Genomic DNA, 8887 nt, shown 5'->3' with positions numbered 1-8887 from the left:
ACCAACTTTGGTGTGAAGATCAAGCACATCAGAAGTGACAATGGAACTGAGTTCAAGAATTCTGGTCTTGATGACTATCTTGATGAACTTGGTATTACTCATGAGTTATCTGCTCCTTATACTCCTCAGCAAAATGGCGTCGTGGAGTGCAAGAACAGGACTCTTGTTGAGATGGCTCGCACTATGCTTGATGAATACAAGACGCCTCGTCATTTCTGGATTGAGGCAATTGATACTACGTGCCACATCATCAACAGGGTATATCTTCACAAATTCTTCAAGAAGACTGCTTATGAACTCCTCACTGACAAGAAACCCAATGTGAGTTATTTCAAAGTCTTTGGTTCTAAATGTTGGATTAGAGATCCTCATCACAACTAAAAATTTGCACCGAAAGCACATGAAGGTTTTATGCTTGGTTACGGAAAGGACTCGCACACCTACAGAGTCTTCAACAACGTTCTTCACAAAGTTGTTGAAACTGTAGATGTGCGGTTCGATGAAACTAATGGCTCGCAAAGAGAGCACCTACCTTATGTGTTAGATGAAGAGTCACTTGAGGAATCTATCAAGTTCAAAGCTACTGAGGATGTCATTCCTATCGAAGAATCTGTTGAAGAAATCATTACAGATTGTGAAGAACATCATGCTGATGCACCTGAAGAAAATGGTGCTGAAGAAAATGGTGCTGAAGAAAATGCTGATCAAATTCCTCGACGACAACCCGCTCATCCTCGCGTTGCCAACGAAGTGTAGATTGAGAAAATCATCAGCGACATCAACATTCCAGGTCCTCTCACACGCTCAAAAGCTTCACATTTATCTAACTTTTGTGGGCACTTTGCTTTCGTCTCTATTACAGAGCCCACTAAGGTAGATGAAGCATTTCTGGAGCCTGAGTGGATTCAAGCTATGCAAGAAGAATTACACCAGTTCAAGCTAAACAACGTCTGGGAACTGGTCAAACGTCCAGATCCTCGCAAGCACAATATCATTGGCACAAAGTGGATCTACCGCAACAAGCAAGATGAAAATGGCCTTGTGGTGAGGAATAAGGCACGGCTTGTAGCTCAAGGCTACACACAGGTTGAAGGAATTGATTTCGATGAAACTTTTGCACCTGTTGCTAGACTTGAGGCTATTCGCATATTACTTGCTTATGCTAACCATCATGATATCACTTTATATCAAATGGATGTGAAAAGTGCATTCCTCAATGGTAAGCTTGAGGAAGAAGTATATGTTGCTCAACCCCCAGGTTTTGAAGATCCAAAGCATCCTGACAAAGTCTTCAGACTCAATAAGGCCCTCTATGGCCTCAAGCAGGCCCCTCGGGCGTGGTATGATACTTTGAAGGAATTCCTCATGAAGAAAGGCTTCAAACCCGGTTCACTTGACCCTACTCTTTTCACTAAATCTTATGATGGTGAATTGTTTGTGTGCCAAATTTATGTTGATGATATTATCTTTGGCTGTACTGACCAACGTTACAGTGATGAATTTGCCTATATGATGAGTGAAGAATATCAAATGTCTATGATGGGAGAATTGAAATTCTTCTTAGGTCTTCAAATTCGTCAACAGCGCAATGGCATATTCATATCTCAGGAGAAATACCTCAAGGATGTACTGAGGAAATTCGGCATGCAAGATTGCAAAGGGGTCAAAATTGCGATTCCCACAAATGGCCATCTATGCACTGATGAAAATGGTATTGACTTCGATCAAAAGGTATACCGCTCCATGATTGGTTCTTTATTGTATTTATGTGCATCTAGGCTAGATATTATGCTTAGTGTTTGCATGTGTGCCAGATTTCAAGCTACACCGAAGGAATCACACCATAAGGCTCTGAAGCATATTCTTTGATATCTAGCTCACACACCAACACGTGGATTATGGTACCCCAAGGGCTCGGCTTTTGATCTCATTGGATATTCAGACTCTGACTATGCTAGTGATCGTGTGGACTGCAAGTCAACATCAGGCACATGCCATTTCCTTGGACGATCATTGTTCTATTGGTCCTCGAAGAAATAGAACTGCGTATCACTGTCTACTGCTGAAGCTGAGTACATTGCCGCTGGTTCTTTCTGTGCTCAATTGCTATGGATGAAGCAAACTCTCAAGGACTACGGCGTCAACATGAAGAATGTGCCTCTCTACTGTGACAATGAGAGTGCAATCAAGATTGCTCACAACCCAGTTCAGCACTCGAAGACTAAGCACATTCAAATTCGTCATCATTTTCTTCATGATCATGTGTGGAAGGGCGACATCTCTATTGAGCATGTATGGACTGAAGAACAGCTAGCCAATATCTTCACTAAGCCCTTGGATGAGAAGAGATTTAGCAAGTTGAGGTGTGAGCTAAATATCCTAGAATCTTCGAATGTTCTTTGAAAAGGACACTCATCCTAACACTTATGCAAAATTGATGACTTAGATGTGCAACACATGAAGAAACGTTTTTCTTCAATCAATGAAGACTAACACTTTAAGTGTGAAGAAATTAATGAAGAATTTGATTCCAGAGCCCTAAGACAATTGTACGCGGTGTCTGAAATCATCATTCTTACACGGTGGGTTACGCCACCACCAAAATTTGAAAATCCTCAATTGAGTTTTCCTCAGTTTTAAAATTCCTCAGTTGTTCAATTTCTTCAACTTTGCATTGTCTTCACCATCTCCGTCGTTTTTCTTCATTGGCTATTTATATAGAGAGAGTTTATGTCCTCTACAACATTCACTTATTGCTAATTCTTCAAGTTGCTTTTTCTGCTAAGTGAATGTGATCGGACCCTTCCCCCTCTATGCTAAACTCAACCCAGTCTATTCACAAATTCTTCATGTGCGTTCTGTTTGAAACTCGTTCAAAAATCTTCACTGTGTCCATGTCAGCTGAAGAATTTGCGAACGGAACTTCTAAAACTTATCTTATCTGAATTTTTGGCGTTTGCCGCTCAAACCGTTCCACATTCCACGATAATACTTATCTATTCACCCACGATCTTAGATGATTGCCACCTCTCAGTACATGGGTGACGCATGTCACACGAATGAGAAGGGTCAGGGGCACGTTCATCCAATTTCTTTGGGCAAACAGTTTTTCACTCCGGCTATAAATACCCCTCCCCTTCCTCACTTCATTTTTACTCCGCTCGACCTCACTCCCTCGCTCGAGCTCTCAAACCCTAGCGCCGCCGCTACTTCCATCGTCGCCTGTGAGGAAGAGCTTCACTGCCTCGACCTCGTCGCCGTCGTACTCGCGCCGGCTGCGGATTACTTCGCTCCGCCGCCGCCGTAGCTGTCTTCCTCTGCTGAGTTAGGGCGTGGAAGATCTGAACTGACGAACTTCACATCTACACTTCCCAGTTCATTGTGTTCTTCATCCAGGGTAATTAAAAGTTTCTTTTACTGCCCTCTTTGATTCAAATGTTTACTACAAAATCTTCAAAGTTGTTTATTCCTCAAATTCTTCACACACTAAACACCTCACATGTCATCTATTCTTGATCCGTTTCTCTAAGCAACATTTTTTGAAGATTCCTCAATTGTGTGGATTTTCGATCTATACAACTCTGGAACCTATGACAAAGAACGCTTAGTGAAATTCTTCAAGACACATCTGGTCAAATTCCTCAAACTTGTTCTTTTTGAAAAACCTTCCGAGAACGCATATGACCTCTCCAAATTCCTCGCAACTATACTCTGTTCACAGGTATTCATGTCCGCTGCTGAATCACTAGGTTCTCATTTACTTAACTCATTTGTAGCGTTCCTCGAAGAAATGTTGCATACCTCTTCAGAAAATTCTGTTGTTCATATTCCTCAGCTGAAGAAAATGGCTGATGGTAAGAAGCCACAGAAAGGAGGAAAGAGGCCTGAGGTCAACACAACGTTTGAGATCCCTTAGGACATCTATGCTGGATACTTCACACCCCCTGAGGAGGATAAAAATCAGCGCAAGGTGCGCATTCAAATGATTGAGAGGAGACGGGCACGGGAATGGAGGGAGTACAGATATGTTACTCCCAAGTATATGAAGAAATTCGCTCTAAATCCTCCATGCCCAAGACATCCATTGGCACCTGGCCAAGAAGCTGATCCCACTAGCCTCAAGCGTGGTGAGGACTATCCTGATGAATGGGCCAAGCGCCAGGCCAAGCTATCCAAAATAGCTAAGGAAGCAGTGAGGAAATTTAATAAAGACTCTGCTGCTGCTACCACTGTTGAGGCCTCTGTTGTCAAGCCGAAGAAGGCCATGGCAAAGAAGCCCGCTCATAAGCCAAGTGCTTCATCCTGAATGCCCTCACGGCCAAGTTCCTCAGCAATGCCCTCACGGCCATATTCTTCAATGCCCCCACGGCCAAATTCTTCAATGCCCTAGGAGGTCAATCCTCGGTCTACGGCGGGAGATAGGAGGAGTTCAACCATCGAGGTTAGCGGCGGCGTGATTGGAGCACATCCATCGCGGTCGATGGCGGGATAGTGGAGGTTGAACTTTAGGCAGCAGCCGCACTAAGCTTTGCTCCTCGACCCTGCTGTCTCGGCGTGCCGCCGCATCGCGCTTCTCTGTCTGCTGGGTGGAGGTTGCCGCGCAGCTAATTAATTAAGGTATTATTTTTGTGAGTGGCTTAATCAAGGATTCAATTCCTAAGGGTAGTGTTGTAGTATACTCTGCGTGTAAATTGACTGGCCATTAATTTTTGTCATTGCACATCTGGATAACAATATGGAGCGCCCTTACAAATTATGAAAAATAAAACCTTGTGATTTATGCATGCATCTTTGGGCATTAGTTAATCTGTGTATTAATGTTGTTGTTTTGTTTTTAATTACCATTCATGTGGTGTAGATGGAATGATCTCAATGGATGAAGAATCGGAAAACCATAGATTTTATCAGTGGCGTGACAGAGTTCATGAATTTGGCTGAAAGTACAAAGAGGAGAACTGGTGATGCGGATTACATCCTGTGTCCATGTACTCATTGTGCCAATACAGAGTCACGTGAAGTTGGAGATGTCTAGTGGCACTTACTCTCTCGGGGATTCATGGATGGATATACACATTGGAGGAGACACGGTGTGGAGTAGGTCATGGATGAATATACCTAGGGTTGCAGGATGCCAAACCCCGGTCAGTGTCACACGGATGTTGAATCTAACATCAGGGCAAAGACGTCAAGCTACCAATGGAACACAGGAAAGCCGAAACGCCCACTGGAAAGCCGAAACGCCCATGATCTTGATATGCCAGATTTTGCTGCTATGATTGCAGATTCAAGGGCCCAAAAAAGGATATGATTGGGTACAAGGATCTCCCAACCATAGATGTGGACTCCAAGAAAGAATTGTATCCAGGTTGCGAAAAGAAATATTCCAAGTTGAGTGCCACCATGGCGCTTCTCAGATTTAAAGCAGCAAACAGTCTATCAAACAAGGGCTTCACAGAGATGTTAGGTATTTTCAAAGAAATTATTTCAGAAGATAATGTGCTCCTAGAAGCACGAACGATGCGAAGAAAATTGTTTGCCCATTGGAACTTGAATACAGAAGATACACGCTTGTGTGAATGATTGTAAATTGTATTGTGGTGAGTACAAAGATTTGCGTGCATGTCCCACATGCAAGCATGCACGATACAAGTGCAGGAGAGAAAAGGACAAGTACAAATTGGACGAGAGATCAAGAGAGGAATCCCCTTGAAGGTTGTTTGGTACTTGCCTTTAATTCCAAGGTTGAGGCGTTTGTTTGCAAACCCTAGAGAGGAAAAGGGGTTGCGGTGGCACCATTATGAGCGAACTATGGATAAATATATGAGGCACCCGAAAGATGGGGCTCAGTGGGAATTAGTCGACAACAAGTTTCAAGACTATGCCAAGGATCCTATAAGTATAAGGCTCGGGGAGTGTGCTGGCGGCATGAATCCTTTTGGCGATATATCTATGTAATCGAGTCCGTGAGTTATATAATAAAGAGTAGTTTTGAGTTGAGGGCTTTGCTTTCTGGATATGATCTTGAGGAAAAGAAAAGAATAAAAGAAATAAGAAGATTATATAAGGATCTTATGGAGAGTGATGACTTCACATATAAAGAGTATGATGAATAAAATTTGTTGAGAGTTGACAAACATAGTTTTGGTCATTGTTGCAATTAATAGAAAGTAATAAAGAAAGAGAGGTTTCACATACAAATATACTATATTGGACATATTTTGTGATTGTGAGCACTCATTAAAATATTATATGCTAAAGAGTTGATGTTGGACAAGGAAGACAACATAATGGGTTATGTTCTCTTATATCCGAATAGAAGTTATATTGTCATGGATCCTCCAACATGTTGAGCTTGTTTCTCACCCCATGCTAGCCAAATCTTTTGCACCAAGTAAAGATACTACTTGTGTATCCAAACATCCCTTAAACCAGTTTTGCCATGAGACTCCACCATACCGACCTATGGATTGAGTAAGATCCTTCAAGTAAGTTGTCATCGGTGCAAGCAGTAAAAATTGCTCTCTAAATATGTATGATCTTTTAGTGTGAATAAACTAAGCTTTATACGAACTTGTGATATGGAAGAAATAAAAGCGATGGACTGCATAATAAAGTTTTTTATCACAAGCGGCAATATAAAGTGACGTTCTTTTGCATTAAGACTTTGTGCATCTGAAAGGATCGAGAGGAGGGGTCTAGAGGTGGGTGATTAGACCCTCAACAAGTAAAAGTGGCAATTTTTAAGTTCTTCAAGTTTAGGTGTAGTTTTAGCACAAGTTTAAGCATTCACAATACATTTCAAGCAAGCATGGCAATAGTATGACCAGCGGAAAGAGTAAAGCATGCTAATTGCAAGAAAGTAAAGGGATGGGATTCGAGTGTGCAAACGCAATGAAGACACGGAGATTTTTGGCGTGGTTCTGATAGGTGGTGCTATCGTACATCCACATTGATGGATACTTCAACCCACGAAGGGTAACGGTTGCACGAGTCCATGGAGGCCTCCACCCATGAAGGGTCCACGAAGAAGCAACCTTGTCTATCCCACCATTGCACCGCACACGAAGGACTTGCCTCACTCGGGTAGATCTTCACGAAGTAGGCGATCTCCTTGCCCTTACAAACTTCTTGGTTCAACTCCACAATCTTGTCGGAGGCTCCCAAGCGACACCTAACCAATCTAGGAGACATCACTCTCCAAAAGGTAATAGATGTTGTGTTGATGATGAACTCCTTGCTCTTGTGCTTCAAATGATAGTCTCTCCAACACTCAACTCTCTCTCTCACTCACTCATTTGGATATGGTGGAAAGATGATTTGAGTGGAAAGCAACTTGGGGAAGGCTAGAAATCAAGATTATTGTGGTTGGATTCGAATATATTGATCTCAACACATGAGTAGGTGGTTCTCTCTTAGAAAGTGTAAGGTGGAAGTGTAGGCACGTTCTGATGGCTCTCTCACATATGGAGAAGGGGGTGGAGGGGTTGATAACCCACAAGTATAGGGGATCGCAACAGTTTTCGAGGGTAGAGTATTCAACCCAAATTTATAGATTCGACACAAGGGGAGCCAAAGAATATTTGCAAGCATTAGCAACTGAGTTGTCAATTCAATCACACCTGGAGATTAATTATCTACAGCAAAGTGATCAGTAGCATAGTAATATGATAGCTTTGATAGTAGTGGTAGCAGCAACAGTAACGGTAACAGTGATAGTAATAGTTTTGTAGTAGTGACAATAGTAACAACAATATGTAGGAAAATCGTAGGCATTGGATCGGCGATTTGTTGGATGATATTCATCATGTGAGCGTTACAACCTAGGGCGATACGGCACTAGCTCCAGTTCATAAATATAATGTAGGCATGCATTCCGTAAATAGTCATACATGCTTATGAACATAACTTGTATAATATCTTTTGTCCTACCCTCCCGTGGTAGCGGGGTCCATAAGGAAACTAAGGGATATTAAGGCCTCCTTTTAATAGAGTACCGGAACAAAGCATTGGCACAAAGTGAATACATGAACTCCTCAAATTACGGTCATCACCGGAAAGTATCCCGCATATAGTCACTACAAGGTTTACGGATCATAACACGTAATAGGTGACTATGACATGCAAGATCGGATCTCGAACATAGATATAATGGTGATAACATAAACGGTTCATATATGAATTCATGGCACCCGGGCCCAAAGTGTCAAGCATTAAGCATAGCAAACTCATAACAACATCAATCTCAGAACATAGTGGATACTAGGGATCAAGCCCTAACAAAACTAACTCGATTACATGATGAATCTCATCCAACTCCTCACCGACTAGCGAGCCTACGAAGGAATTACTCACTCCCGGTGGAGAGCATCATGGAATTGGTGATGGAGGAGGGTTGGTGATGACGAAGACCGAAGATTCCCCTCTCTGGAGCCCCAAACGGACTCCAGATCTGGCCTACCGATGAAGAACGGGAGGTGATAGCGGCTCCGTATCGCGAAACGAGATAATTCTTCCTCCCTAATTTCTTTCTCCGAAAATAGGATTTTATAGCGTCGGAGCTAGGGTCTGCGGGGCCACCAGGTGGGCATAACCCACCTGGGTGTGCCTGGAGGGGGGCGCCCTGGTGGGTTGTGCTCACCCAGGGCCCCCCACCGGTGGTTCTTGGCTCAAGTATTTTTCTTGACTTATATAAAAAATCCTCACAAAGTTTCGTTCAAATCCAAGTACTTTTATTTCTGCACAAAAACAACACCATGGTAGTTCTGCTAAAAACATCATCAGTCCGGGTTAGTTTCATTCAAATCATGCAAATTATAGTCCAAAACAAGAGGAAAAGCATTAGGAAAAGTAGATACGACGGAGACATATCAACTCCCCCAAGCTTAAA

This window comes from Triticum aestivum, chromosome 3D (assembly GCF_018294505.1).
Source record: "Triticum aestivum cultivar Chinese Spring chromosome 3D, IWGSC CS RefSeq v2.1, whole genome shotgun sequence".
In the NCBI taxonomy this organism is placed as follows: Eukaryota; Viridiplantae; Streptophyta; class Magnoliopsida; order Poales; family Poaceae; genus Triticum; species Triticum aestivum.
The sequence above is the reverse complement of the archived record's forward strand: the minus strand, read 5'-3'. Positions refer to the sequence as shown.